The 13,496-nt window shown below is 34.9% G+C and overlaps 1 long non-coding RNA gene across 2 annotated transcripts; it reads left to right on the top strand.

Annotated features, from left to right (window-relative positions):
• Positions 1–617: 617 nt before the first annotated feature.
• LOC111090323 lies at positions 618–13,496 on the top strand. 2 transcript variants are annotated; one of them, XR_005371575.1, is made up of 4 exons: positions 621–743; positions 5,266–6,198; positions 8,589–8,721; positions 13,054–13,496. It is a non-coding gene; the product is annotated as an uncharacterized LOC111090323 (long non-coding RNA). The 2 variants fall into 2 exon arrangements; XR_005371574.1 differs by lacking the exon at positions 5,266–6,198 and having other exon boundaries at positions 618–743.

The raw sequence follows: 13,496 nt of genomic DNA, 5'->3' as shown, positions 1-13,496 counted from the left end.
TAACCTTCTGAAGCCCTGTTTCCTTCATCAAAACCAGGGTAATTTATTGCATAGGTCTCCTGGGATTACTTTCAGGGTAATGTGCATGTATCAAATTACTTGGTCACTTAGCACATAGTGGATTGAGCACATAATCATAATTATCATCACTGAATTATACTGACCATTGCTAATGGAGCTAAGAGAAAGATGAGATATACTGGTTATGGGTTTATAAGATAAGGTTTTATTTAAAAAAAAGTCTTTGGCATGAAACTTGCATTACATTAGAGATTAAGTAAAAGATACATTATATTAGTAATAACCAAAGTATATTACATTAAACGTCAGAATGTGCTTAGATCCTGTTTTCTTTGGAAAATCTAATGGTAACCAGTTTTGTTGCTTTAAACAACTTCTTAATGTCTTCACATATTTATTTTGCTCATCTGAATAAGCCATGACATGTAATCAATAATCTTTGGGGTGCCTTATAATTCATAGCAGACATAAAATGATTAATATGTCAATGTAGGCTGAACTTCATTGTTTTCTGAAAACTATCATAGATGTGCTCATCAAAAGAAGGTATGTGTGACATCTATAAAGAACATAGAACAGTGAGGTTGGATACTATTGTTCAAAAGAACATTAATGACCATGTGCCCACTGGAGTACTGCATTTTTCTTGAAAACAGACTTGCTTGTTTGGAGATTGGCCATGATACCAGGCAGTCACTTCTTAAAAAATTTAAAATGACAGGGTAGGTATTTTCAACTATATTCTCATGACCATGAGAATATTTTGTGATCACTGAATTTTTTTGCAAGATGATCACTGAATATAAAGGGTTATCATATAATAATTTAAAAGCCAAGGACCATGAAACATAAGAAAGAATTTAACTCTTAAAAATTTCATTTCTCAGGTGCCTAGGTGACTCAGTCGGTTAAGTATCTGAGTGTTGGTTTCAGCTCAGGTCATGATCTCATGGACCATGAGATTGAACCCCATTGGGCTCTGCATTCAGCAGGGAGTCTGCTTAAAGATTTTCTCCCTCTGCCCCTCCCCCACCCTCCTTTTCTCTCTCTCTCTCTCTCTAAAATAAATAAATAAATCTTTAAAAAATTTATTTATCATAGGGATAAATGACAGAAAGCTATGGATTTAATGAAGTAGTAAATCTATGTATTAATGAGAAACATTCTTTTTGGTGTCCTTTACTTTTGATTGAAGTGTAACTAACATACAGTGTTGTATTAGGTTCAGATGTATAATATAATGATTCATCAATTCTATATATTACTCAGTGCTCATCAAGATAACTGTACTTTTAAACTCCTTCACCTATTTTACTCATCCCCACTCTCACTCCTCCCCTCTGGCAACCACCCATTTGTTCTCTATATTTAAGAGTCTTTTTTATTTGTATCTTTTTTCTTTGTTTCTTAAATTCCACATATGAGCCAAATGAAATAACTCAGTCTGAGAAAGATAAATATCAAAATATATTGGCTACTGTAAATGATTCTGCAATAAATATAAGGGTACATGTATCTTTTTAAATTGATGTTTTTATCTTTATTTTTGGGTAAAAACCCAGTAACAGAACTACTGAATCATATGGTAATTCTATTTTTATTTTTTTGAGGAACCTCCATACTGGTTTCCATAGTAGATGCACTAATTTTCTCTCCCCTCAGCAGTAGATGAGGGTTCCTTTTTCCTCTACATCCTTGCAACAGATGTTATTTCTTGTCTGATTCTAGCCATCTGACAGTTGTGAGATGGTATCTCACTGTGGTTTTGATTTGCATTTCCCTGATGATGAGTGATATTGAGCATCTTTTCATGTGTCTGTTGACCATTTATATGTCTTTGGAAAAAAGTCTGTTCAGATCCTCTGTCCACTTTTAGTCAGATTATTTGGGACTCTTTTTTGGTTTTGAGTTATGTAAGTTCTTTGTATATTTTAGATATTAATGTCTTATCAGATATATCATTTGTACTATTCAGTAGGCTGCCTTGTCATTTTGTTAATGGTTTCCTTTGCTGCGCAAAAGCTTTTTATTTTGGTGTAGTCCCAATTGTTTATTTTTGCTTTTATTTCCCTTGTATTAGGAGATATATCTAGAAAAACATTTCTACAGTAAATATCAAAGAATAATTTCTTAGGAGTTAATACTCCTATGTTTCATTCTAGGAGTTTTCTGGCTTCAGGTCTTACATTTTTGAGGAACCTCCATACCGGTTTCCATAGTAGATGTACCAATTTTCTTTCCTCTCAGCAGTATATGAGGGTTCCTTTTTCCCCCATATAGACCCTCAGAAGGTCTTTAATCCGTTTGAGGTTATTTTTGTTTATGATATTAAAAAGTGGTCCAGTTTCAGTCTTGGCAAAGAGCTGTTCAGTTTTCCCAGCACCATTTGTTAAAGAGACTCTTTTCCTCATTGTGTATTTGTGCTTTCTTTGTTGTAGGCTTTGGCCATATAAGTATGGGCTTATTTCTGGGCTTTCTTTCCTGTTACATTTATCTAAATGTCTATTTTGTGCCAGGACCATACTGTTTTGATTACTATAGCTTTGTAGTATGTCTTGAAATCTGGGGTTGTGATACCTCCAGCTTTATTCTTCTTTAAGATTGATTTGTCTTTTGAAGGTCTTTGTGGTTCCATAAAAATTTTAGTATTGAGGTGCCTGGGTGGCTCAGTTGGTTAAGCATCTGCCTTTGGCTCAGCCTATGATGACAGAGTGCCAAGATTCAGCCCCACATCAGGCTCCCTGCTCGATGGGGAGTCTGTTTCTCCTTCTGCCCCTCCCTCTGCTCATGCTCTCTCTCCCTCTCCCCCACCCTCAAATAAATAAATAAAATACTTTTAAAAAATTTTAGTATTATTTATTCTAGTTTTGTGAAAAATATTGTTGATATTCTGACAGGGATTTTATTAAATCCGTAGATTGCGTTGGGCAGTATGGACACTTAAACATACTTGCTTTTTCCAGTCCATGAGCATGAGTCCATTTGTTTGTGTTGTCTCCAATCTCTTTCATCAGTGTCTTAGAGTTTTTAGAGCAGAGATCTTTTACACACTTGGTTAAGTTTATTCTTAGGTGTTTTATTCTTTTTACTGCAATTGTTAAATGAGATTGTTTTCTTAATTTCTCTGGTACTTCATTATTAACGTATAGAAATGCAACTGATTCCTGTATAATAATTGTGTATCCTGAGACTACTGAATTAATTTATCAGTTCTCATAGAACAGTTTATTTCAGAAAATCATGTTTTAAAAGGAAATTTTAGTAGAATTGGAAGTAAAAGAACATTTTAATATGCTAGATAAATTACCTAAGTTTTTTTTTTAATGAGAGAAGTTTAGGTTATGTGAATTATACATGTAAAATTAGTGGCACACATTTCTAAAAAGATATGATCAGTTATATGCTGATTCTCCAGTGATTACAAGGCTTATCATTTTATTTAGCTTTGATAACAACTGGGGAAATTTGTTCATTTATAATTGACCAAAGAAAGGTGGGAAATTGACATGAATGTTTATAATCTGTGATTTCCTTGTTTTTATGGTACAGTTCCTAGTTTCTATGGACATCTTTATAATTCAGTTTGTATTATTTTGTTTTAAGATTGATCAATCTATTTATCATCTATCTATCTAACTAACTATATATATATATATATATATATATGCTTTTTAAAAAAGATTTTATTTAGTTATTCATGAGAGACACAGAGAGAGAGAGAGAGAGAGAGTGAGAGAGGCAGAGACACAGGCAGAGGGAGATGCAGGCTCCATGCAGGGCCCAGTGTGGAACTCAATCCCGGGACTCCAGGATCATACCCTGGGCCAAAGGCAAGCGCTAAACCACAGAGCCACCCAGGGATCCCCTATCTATCTACTTTTAAGAGTAGATATTTCATCCAAATGTTCATAAGAAAGCATTCCTGATCTCAAGTAGAAATTTGCCTGTAGAAGTAAGTCAAATGAACTAATAAATAAAGTAAATCCAACTGTGAAATCCAGCACTTTGATCTGCAGTTTAGAGGGGGAAAAAAGCCAGGAAGTTAAGTATTGGCTGATAAACTTTTTGTACATAAATGATCTTCAAAATCAGCCTTTTGGAGTAAGGTCATTTTCAGAAATGACAGAAAGTCAACTGAGCAATATGAAAGAATTGTTGCTTTACTCAATTAGAGTCCAATTAATGCTTCTTTAAGTCATATTGAATTGATAAGAAGGTGGAAAGAGAAACAACCCCAAAGTAACAAAGGTTCTCTCAGGAATAATAGATAAAAATTGTAGACAAATAAATATTGAAACGTCATTCCTACTTCCAAATCACTTGGCAACGACTTTGCATTGGACATTTACATATTCTATGCCATATGTCCCACTTCTCTTGCTGATTTTCACATGGAGTTAGTAATTTCCATAAATCACTTAGTATTATGGAAATTACCTCTCACCTCTTGCCTCTCACTCCTCTAACCCCCTCTTCCTTTGCCTCTCTCTGTATTTTTTTTTCTCTTTTTATGGCTGTGTATCTGTTAACTAGACAACATGTGTTTATTAACTACTTAATATAGACAAAACACCAATTGATAGAGAGGGTAAGTGGGTCTTAGGTATTCAAAAGAAGTCAAATTAAATCACTTTGTCTTTTTCAGGTATATATAAATACATGATACATCACTCTTACTCTTAAGAAAATCGCATTCTAGTTAAGTGCCAAGAATAATAAAAGTAATAAAAGCAATGAACTTAAAGGACTATACAAGATAGTACAGTGCCTCCATCTGTCAGGCAACTTTGATGTTTTTGTTTTCTTTCTCAATTATCACCAGTTCCTTTTCCTTCATTATAATCAATGCCTTACAAATATAGTCATATCCTGAGGTGCTGGAGGCTAGGGCTTCGACATTTGAACTTTGCGGGGACATAGTTCGATCCATAACACATACCATCAACCTACTCTTTGGAGTAGAAGGGCAGGAATCCAGGCTGGTGCTGGAAACTTTCCTGGGCTCTGTTTCACTCTGAGTAGATGATGAGGACAAGTTTACATACAGAGTCCTTCAGTGAGACTGTATGGATGGAGAAGAATGAGCAGACATGGTGAATAGTATGATTGCCTCTAAGAAACTGCTAGAAGAAAGTAAAGGCTACAAACCAAATTCATCCTGGAAATCAAATGTTATAGAATTTCATTGAAAATCAGGCACTGGAACTACTTCATTTCTGCCTTCCTCATAAATATCTTCTCTAGGACTCAAAGACAAGAAAAAACTGCGAGGAAAGCAGCATGGAATCTTTACAGAGATGCCACAAGAAAAAAAGAAAAAGAGAAACAAAAGGTAAATGAAAAACAAACAATCAAACCTCATTAGAAGACAGGCTAAAGAAGAAATGGGACAAAAATTAAGAATTAAAGAGAATTAGAAAGAACGTACAAGAAATCTGAAATGTCCTTTGCTGTTATCTCTGAATAAAAGAACCAAAATGAGGAACAGAAAACCTATGAACAATACAGTTGAAGAACATTTTGTAGAAAAAAAAGTTGGATCTACAGAATGATGGACCATACATATCCTCAAGAAATTAACAGAAAATAATTGTAGTTGAGTTGAAGAACATTTTGTAGAAAAAAAAGTTGGATCTACAGAATGACAGACCATACGTATCCTCAAGAAATTAACCGAAAATAATTGTAGTTGAGATATAGCCCAGTAAAATTACTGAATTCTAAAGATAAAACTATTTGCCTAAACAGAAATGTAAAAGTCAAGTTCCTTATAATGCAGTAAAATTTATTTAATTTTATAGTTACCCATAGCAACAGTCAGGACAAAAAAAATGACGTCTATGAAATTCTTAAAAAATAGCTTTAAAAAGTGTGTCAGAGTTTGAACGAAGCAAACAAAATGTCTATAAAGGCAGCAGATAAATAGTTTTTGAACATGTAAGAAATCAATGAATACAGTTTCCATGGTCTTTGATGAAATCATGATGCTAAAATCCAGCCAATAATAAATTTGATAAAGACTGGCAATGAGCATTGATCCAATTAAATGAAGGATAAAAAAGTAAAATAAGTATGAGAGCTACAGTTTTAAAACAGAATGTGAGTTACAAGCCTTGACAATGTAAAAATTACATATCTTTAAAAGGCTGAACTTGGGAAGAGGGAAGAGAAGAAAAGGTAAGAAATAGTGCAAGGATGTGGATTTCTAAAGCAGAGGGTCAAAGATATAATTGAAAAGTCATAAATCAGATAATATAAGTATGCTTGGATAGAATAAATATAAATATTAAGAAAATAGTACTCAGTAAAATTGAGAGGGGAAGGAAAATATGTTACTTTAATTCTTCCTTGTAGTAGAGAAACTAGAGAGAAAAGAGGATTAGGATTTTATATGAAATTACAGGAATAAGTGTAACCATGAGAACAGAAGCACATCTACATTATCAGAATAAATGCAAAGAAAGAAAAGAATATAGCTTGTGATGACAGAACTAAGATCAAACCTATGTGTCACATCAATAAAGGTAAATAATTGTAAATGGAACAAATATCGTATTAAACCAAGGGATGCATCAATTGGATCAAGAGGCAAAACCCAACATATGCTATATGCAAGAGGTATCAGATTTTCTGATGAGTTTGTGGGAGGTGCATTGGAAAGAGGTCTGCAAATGGGGAGACCAGTGAAAAATCTACCATAGTTTTCCATAGGAGAAATGATGGACATTTGACCTGAAACAGAGTGGATTTAGGGAATCAGGAGGATTAGAAAGCAGAAGAATTTGCTATTGACTGGATGTGGTACTGAAAAAGGGAGTGTATCTCATAGGTTTCTCATAGGATTGCCATCAACCAAAACAGAAAATACTGGAGGGATGAGGTTTTCGAAGAGAAAGATGGTCCTTTTATATTGCATCTCCTGAGTTGGATAAGTCTATAGGCCACCTAAGTAAATCTACTGGGCATGTTGTATCTATGTTAATCTAAATCTCAGTTGGCAGGTCTAGGAGAAAGATAATAGTTTGGAAGTTTTCCCAGTAGAAGGAGTAGAATAAGGTTCATATCTCCTATGTGAACTACATGTTAGATAAAAATGAAATTAGACCTGTTCCTGGAGTTTGGTGTTGAAAGAGGGTGTTATAGTGGAGATCAAATGGGAGGCAAAAGGAAACGCCATTTTCCTCCTCATGTAGAAGATTAAATTTCTTTGGTTGCCATATATTGTGACATATGTTGATTTTTTAATATGCTAATAAGTTAAGGATTTTCCAATGCTTATGATAATCTAATTCTCACAGCAAGATCTTATTTCTATTATTATACAGTGGAAAATCTGCCAAGCACAGCACTCCAAATTACAGCAATAAATGTTGTAAATACATGGAATGCACTTGTATTCTACTGCATGGGTTTCTTTAATGTTAATAGCTCAATTTCTCTAATTTATTTCTTGTCATATCCATATTTTGAAATGATTTTGTAATGGTTCTTAACATTGAAGCCATTGTCATGCCTATTAATGATACAATAGAGTTAAGTCAAATATATCCTCAAAATACTCTGACTGAACATCTCACTTTTCCTATTATTTGTGACAAAAAAATTCCATTTCATTACAGCAGTGAGTCTCCATAAGGAACATTCCACACAAGTAATTTAACATTTCAAGTTGTTAAAATCACTTTGCTTTTGGCTTGCTAACTTAAAACGCTACCCAGAGCACGCTGTAATTATGTAGAAATGCACGACTTGTCAAATATCATAGATTTTAAACTCCCAATCAATTGAAATGAAGCACATTCTGTGAAAGTCTTTGCCAAAATCATGTTCCTTATTGAGAGGTGGCACTCTAAAGAAAGAACCTTTTTTTTTTTCTTCTCTTTTTTAGACAGAAGAGAATATGGTAGTAAAAGAGGGGATGCAGGGGGTAAGCATGGAGAGAAAGTGTTTGGGCGTTGCAGAGGGAGGCAAAGAAGACGTGTATTTGACCTTCTCATTATGTTAAGTACTTTCATGAGTGGAGGAAAGTTGAACACACAGACTTGAATTACTTCTTCTGGCTGAGTTGGGACTGGAGTGGTAGTGGGGGTAGCAGGAGACAAAGGGGAGCCAATGCCCTAAAGAGCAGTTATAGTGTAGCGAATAATAAAGGTTGAGAAACTAAAACTCATAGTCTATCTCATTGCTGAAAGGACAGGAATTGCAGACATGTTTACACTGAAGTGGGATTATGTGAGAAAGTGACTTCCGAACTATGTTTGGGAACTTTGAAGAGCTCCATCTCCTTGACTTCCTTTTTCCTTAGTGCCTTTCCTACTAATCTGTAACTCTTCTACAGGAATAGTCTTCCCTCCCTCTCTTCTTACACTCTTCTTTCTAATGTCTTTCTCCCTCCATCCCCCCTGGCCGGATTCCTTCTATAGATACAGTTTCCTCCTCTCTTCTAAGTATCCCTTCTCCAAAACTCTTGGAAGTTTTCAGAGAGAAGCCAAAATTTAAAAAACTCACTAAATACCCAAATATATTTGGAGGGGATTAAGTTTCCTTTGTCTTCTTACATTTTGCAGGGGGGAGAGCTCCCATTATACCTGCTGGCTTCATCTTTTAAGTGTCTATTTGAAGTCATAATATTACAGCAAAGAGAGCCATATCTTCATTTGATCTGTGTACAATATTAGTTTCTTGAGAAGTCAATACTTGGTAAGTTCATAAGATGCTGATTTTTTAGAGTGAGGGTGTGATATATTTCAGGTGATTTCTATTTATATTAGTGATTCACTGGAGTTTAAATTGCTCTAGAAAAAAATTTATAGTCTATGATAGTGCCTGGAGTAAAAGAGAGGTAACTGATGTGACAATCTTCAGGGTAGAGCTCTAGTTCGGGCTCTGCCACTAACCAGCTTTGCCTTCTGTCACTTCACTTGAACTACCTGGTCTTCAGCTTCCTCGTTTGCAAAAAAAAAAAAAAAAATAGGAGTTTGCTGTGCTAGAATCGCAATGCCTGTTAGCTCTATACCACCATGTTCCTTTATAAAAGATACTTTAAAAGTTTTTATCATACTCATTTCCTTCTTAAAGTTCAGTATACTTTTAAAGAGAAATGACCCCCTAAAATGTCAGGACATTTTAAAAATGAATGCCATCTTAGAATTTAAATATGTCTAAATTATTTAGGTACACTCTAAATCTAGAAAGTGCATTCCTTAGTCTGGAAGTACCTAACCCTAGAGTAGGAGTGATTCGTCCATATTTTTGTCTGTACCTCATGTATTGTAACTATTTATATTTTCGGAAACAATATAAAAATGCATAGTTTGAACTCTGAAGACAAGAGATATCTAAAGAAAGATAATAATTTACATTATATTACGGAATTTAAATTTAGAGTAGCTGAACCAAAAGAGAGCAGGGCTACCAGTCATTCATTATAGTTTTATTTAAGGCATGTACTGTGATAGCTGGTGGGTTAGGTGCTAAGGGTACAGAGAAGAGCAAGAAGGCAGTTGTATAATCTAACCAAGGACACTGAGATGCCATGATATGGGTTGTACAGTTTTCTGTACAATTTTAGCGGTTGCACAAGGGTGGAGTCCACGTACTAGGTTGAGCTGCTACATAAGGTGGTGTCTTTGTTCATGTAGGAAAGATGAAGATGTGTGTTTCAGGTAGGTGAGAGGAGTAGGGCCAGGGGAAAGGTCATGGCATGCAGATGACAGAGCACAGGCAATGGCCCAGCCAGATGTGAGAGCAATATCATAAGTTTGGAGAAATGTAGTGTCTTTCAATGGCAGCAAAAGTTTCAATGGCCAGTGAGGAGGGAAGGAAGCAAGCAAAGGGACACAAGACTCACACCTTGCATCTTATATTAAGGATCAGAGGATTTACCTTTATGCATCAAAAGATGAAAAGAGGATGGGGGTACCTTTTATTAATATTTTTAAAATAGAAGAATAAGCAGGTGAAATGGAAACAGAAGACAGGGACATGAGTTATAGCTATGACTTGTGTATTAGAGTTCTCCAAATAAACAGACCAATATACAAAAGATTTTAAAGAATCAACTCATGTAATTATGGGGACTGGCAAGTCTAAAATTTACAGAGCAATTTCCATATGCTATAAATTCAGGTAAGAGTTGACATTGCAGTCTTGTGACTGACGTCTGTAAGGCAGGTAAGCTGAAACTCAGGCAGGGTTTCTATGTTGTTGTCTTGAGACCAGATTCTTTCTTCAGGAAACTACCTCCTTTGTTCTTAAAGTCATCAACTGACTCGCTGAGGTCCACCCACATTATGGAGGGTAATCTGCTTTACTCAGAGTCAACTGACTTAAATGTTAATCACATCTAAAAATATCTTTATAGCAACAGCTAAACTTATATATGATCAAACAAGCCTAGCCAAGTTGACGTATAAAATTAACCATGACAGCTCATTTTCATTAATCTTGTGTATTAATTTCATTATGAATCATTACTCAGGATTTGCAGATGGTATAATTCATCCTTTCTCTCTTTCTCTTCTTCCTTCTTATTAAGTCAGAAAAGAAAGTTAGGATACAGTAGAAAATACAAAATGAAACTATAGTCAAACAGTATGTTCACTGGTTGTCATCTGTGGTTCTGAAACTGGTCTGATAATTAACACAGTGAAGGAAGTCACTTCTCTGAATGAAAAACAACAACAAAATGATGCCACCATGATATACGCAGCCACCTTTCTCTGCTGCCTTGCTGGCTCAGCAGCACTGGCCCTTAGTATCTGTGATTTGTGCATAAAGACCATTCTAGGATGGACTTTGATCAGTTTATAAGACACTGAACATGTCTCTGCCCTTAAAATGAGTCTTTTCCATAGAAGCTTTTAACTGAATACATGTAATGATCTTTTTAAAGATCAAAAAAATTACTACTAACATCAGGAATGCCGCAGCTTTGTGGACAGTCTTTGCAAGGCTAGATGTGAGGCTCCTTCTGCAACATCATCCTACAAGGCATATGTTGCTCTCTAGAAATGTTTTTTTCAGTTGGGGGCAGGTTTGTTTATTAAATTATTTTATTAAATTTATCTCAGTAAAATTAAATTATTTCAGTAAAGTTTTTTTCAGTAAAATTATTGATGAAAATTAAATCATTTCCATAAAATTATTAAGTGTATGAAATATAAAGTCTTCCATCTTCTCTTTGGAGGTGTATATTTTTTTCACACTTCCCAACTATGATCCCTTACTCAACCTTGACCTTCCTGGTTACACCTTTGTCCCAAACTGCTGGCCTCTATCCCATATTTAATGTTCTATATCCAATTTCTGCACAGCTTAGCTAAAAATGCAACAAAATTAATATGTGACAATAGTTTATGGAGTAGGTCAGGATGGGCTGATGTGCCTTATATTTGAGGCAGTATATAAGCATTTAACACTCTATCTTTGCAAAGAAAATGCTTTAACCACTGAGGTGAAATTATGGGAGAAATTTGGAATTTCAAAGAAATCTGACACAGCGATGGGGGTTTGTTGTTATTTTTGACACTTTTCAAACTACACTAGGGATATATAAATAACTTCATAAATTTCAATTTATTTTTCTCTTTAAGATTTTATTTATTTATTTATATCTATCTATCTATCATTTATTTATTTTAGAAAGAGAGGGCAGAGGAGAGGAACAATTGGAGAAGAGAGAGAAAATCTCAAGCTGACTCTACACTGAGCACAGAGCCTGACTCAGGGCTTGATCTTACAACACTGAGATCATGACCTGAGCCGAAACCAAGAGTCAGATGCTCAACTGACTGAGCTGCACAGGTGCCCCTAAATTTCAATTTCTTTAAGGTTCAGCCCAACCTTGATGATATTTGAGATTCACATAGAAGAGCTTCTTACATAAAGCATACTTCCTAGATGGCCAGACTCCAGACTTACTCTGAGTTGTTTACTTGGGTATGAGATCTGTGCAGCATGGAGGAGCTGTTTGGAAGATAAAGTCCAGGAAGGTAGAGAGAGGGTCTCACCTAAAGCCAGATCATTGTTGGAAACTAGAGAAGAGAATTTCAATGAGTTAGCAAAAGCTAGAAGAAAGAAGCTGACATCATATGCCAGATTTTGTGGTAAGAGACTAGCTAGAGATCTGTGGAGACAGATCCAGTCAGTCCCTGGTCAGTGAAAGCAGTCCTGAGCAATTTCCCATAAAGAAATGTCTACCTTCGATGACTATAGGTCACCACTGTATGTCCTGCTGGAGGTCTAGAGGTCGACTATCTTCAGTGGACTCCTATTTCATTCACTCTTCCTTCTTCATATTCCCTTTTTAAACCATCCTCCTAAAGCCCTTATCCTATATGGGGCCAATCAGAACAGACAACCTACCCATCCAAATACGCCACCCATGGAAAACCCCCAAAGTTGGTCTTTGTTTTGATTGCACTATTACATTTTAGAAGTCATATATATATTGTGAATTTTTGAATGCTGACTTTCTGAAATTCAAAGAAATTCCATGAATAGGTGAAATGAGAATAGTTGCAAAGATTTTTCAGAGTGCCATAATGTAGATCTATATTATTTCATTTGATACCTATACCCCTGTGAATTACATGGCAAATGCTTTGATCCAATAAGACAGAAAAATTTAAATATCTTGCTTAAGGTTGTATGGATAGTAAATAGAAAATCTGTGAGTAGAGTTTAGGTTTTCAAGTCTAGTCTTGTTCCTTTCATCATATCTCACTCAGCTTTAAGGATTTCTCAAAGAAACTTAGCTACCCTTCAAAATAATTCATAGAGTTATATGCTAACTATTCAGAATAAAGAATCTAATAGAAAAACTCTTTATAAGGAACTTAGGAAGACTATGGCCATCTCTCATTTTATGGTAACTCATCAAGTTGCTTCTCTAAGTATTTAAAAATTATAAAATATAAACATTATTCCTAAAGACTAAAAAAAAAAGAGGGAACTTTGCTTGTGTGAATAATTATTATTTTAAAATCAGATTTTTCTAAACAACTGTTTTTTTTTTTTCCCTTGTAAAAGGAGGAAGCATTCCTAGGAAGTCAGAATCTTCTTAGGTATTTCCTAGGATGGAAGTTACCTAACATTTGTTGCACACTTACAATGCATATATTATCTCAACTCTACTAAAAGAGGTGCATTGTTATCTGTCCATTTTCTTAAGCATTTTAATAACCACAGGGGACCTTTGGCCGTGGCAGATCTAGGATGAAAACTTCAGTGATTTGACAGCAAATCCTACGCTTCTTCTACTATACTGTACTGGTCTTTCAAACCATAAAGAATGAAGAGCCTAACACATTTGTTCAGCTAGAAGACTACACCATGTTTGCATTTCCAAGGAGTTAAAAGAAGTTAACTATAAAGCTTGTAAAATATTAAATCTAAATATCACACTGAGCCTTGAATTACTCTTTAAGTAACATCCCTGTGCTGTAAAAATCCATTTGCAATAAATTTTCATA

Source organism: Canis lupus, chromosome 16, assembly GCF_011100685.1.
Source record: "Canis lupus familiaris isolate Mischka breed German Shepherd chromosome 16, alternate assembly UU_Cfam_GSD_1.0, whole genome shotgun sequence".
Lineage (NCBI taxonomy): Eukaryota > Metazoa > Chordata > Mammalia > Carnivora > Canidae > Canis > Canis lupus.
The sequence above is the reverse complement of the archived record's forward strand: the minus strand, read 5'-3'. Positions and strand labels throughout refer to the sequence as shown.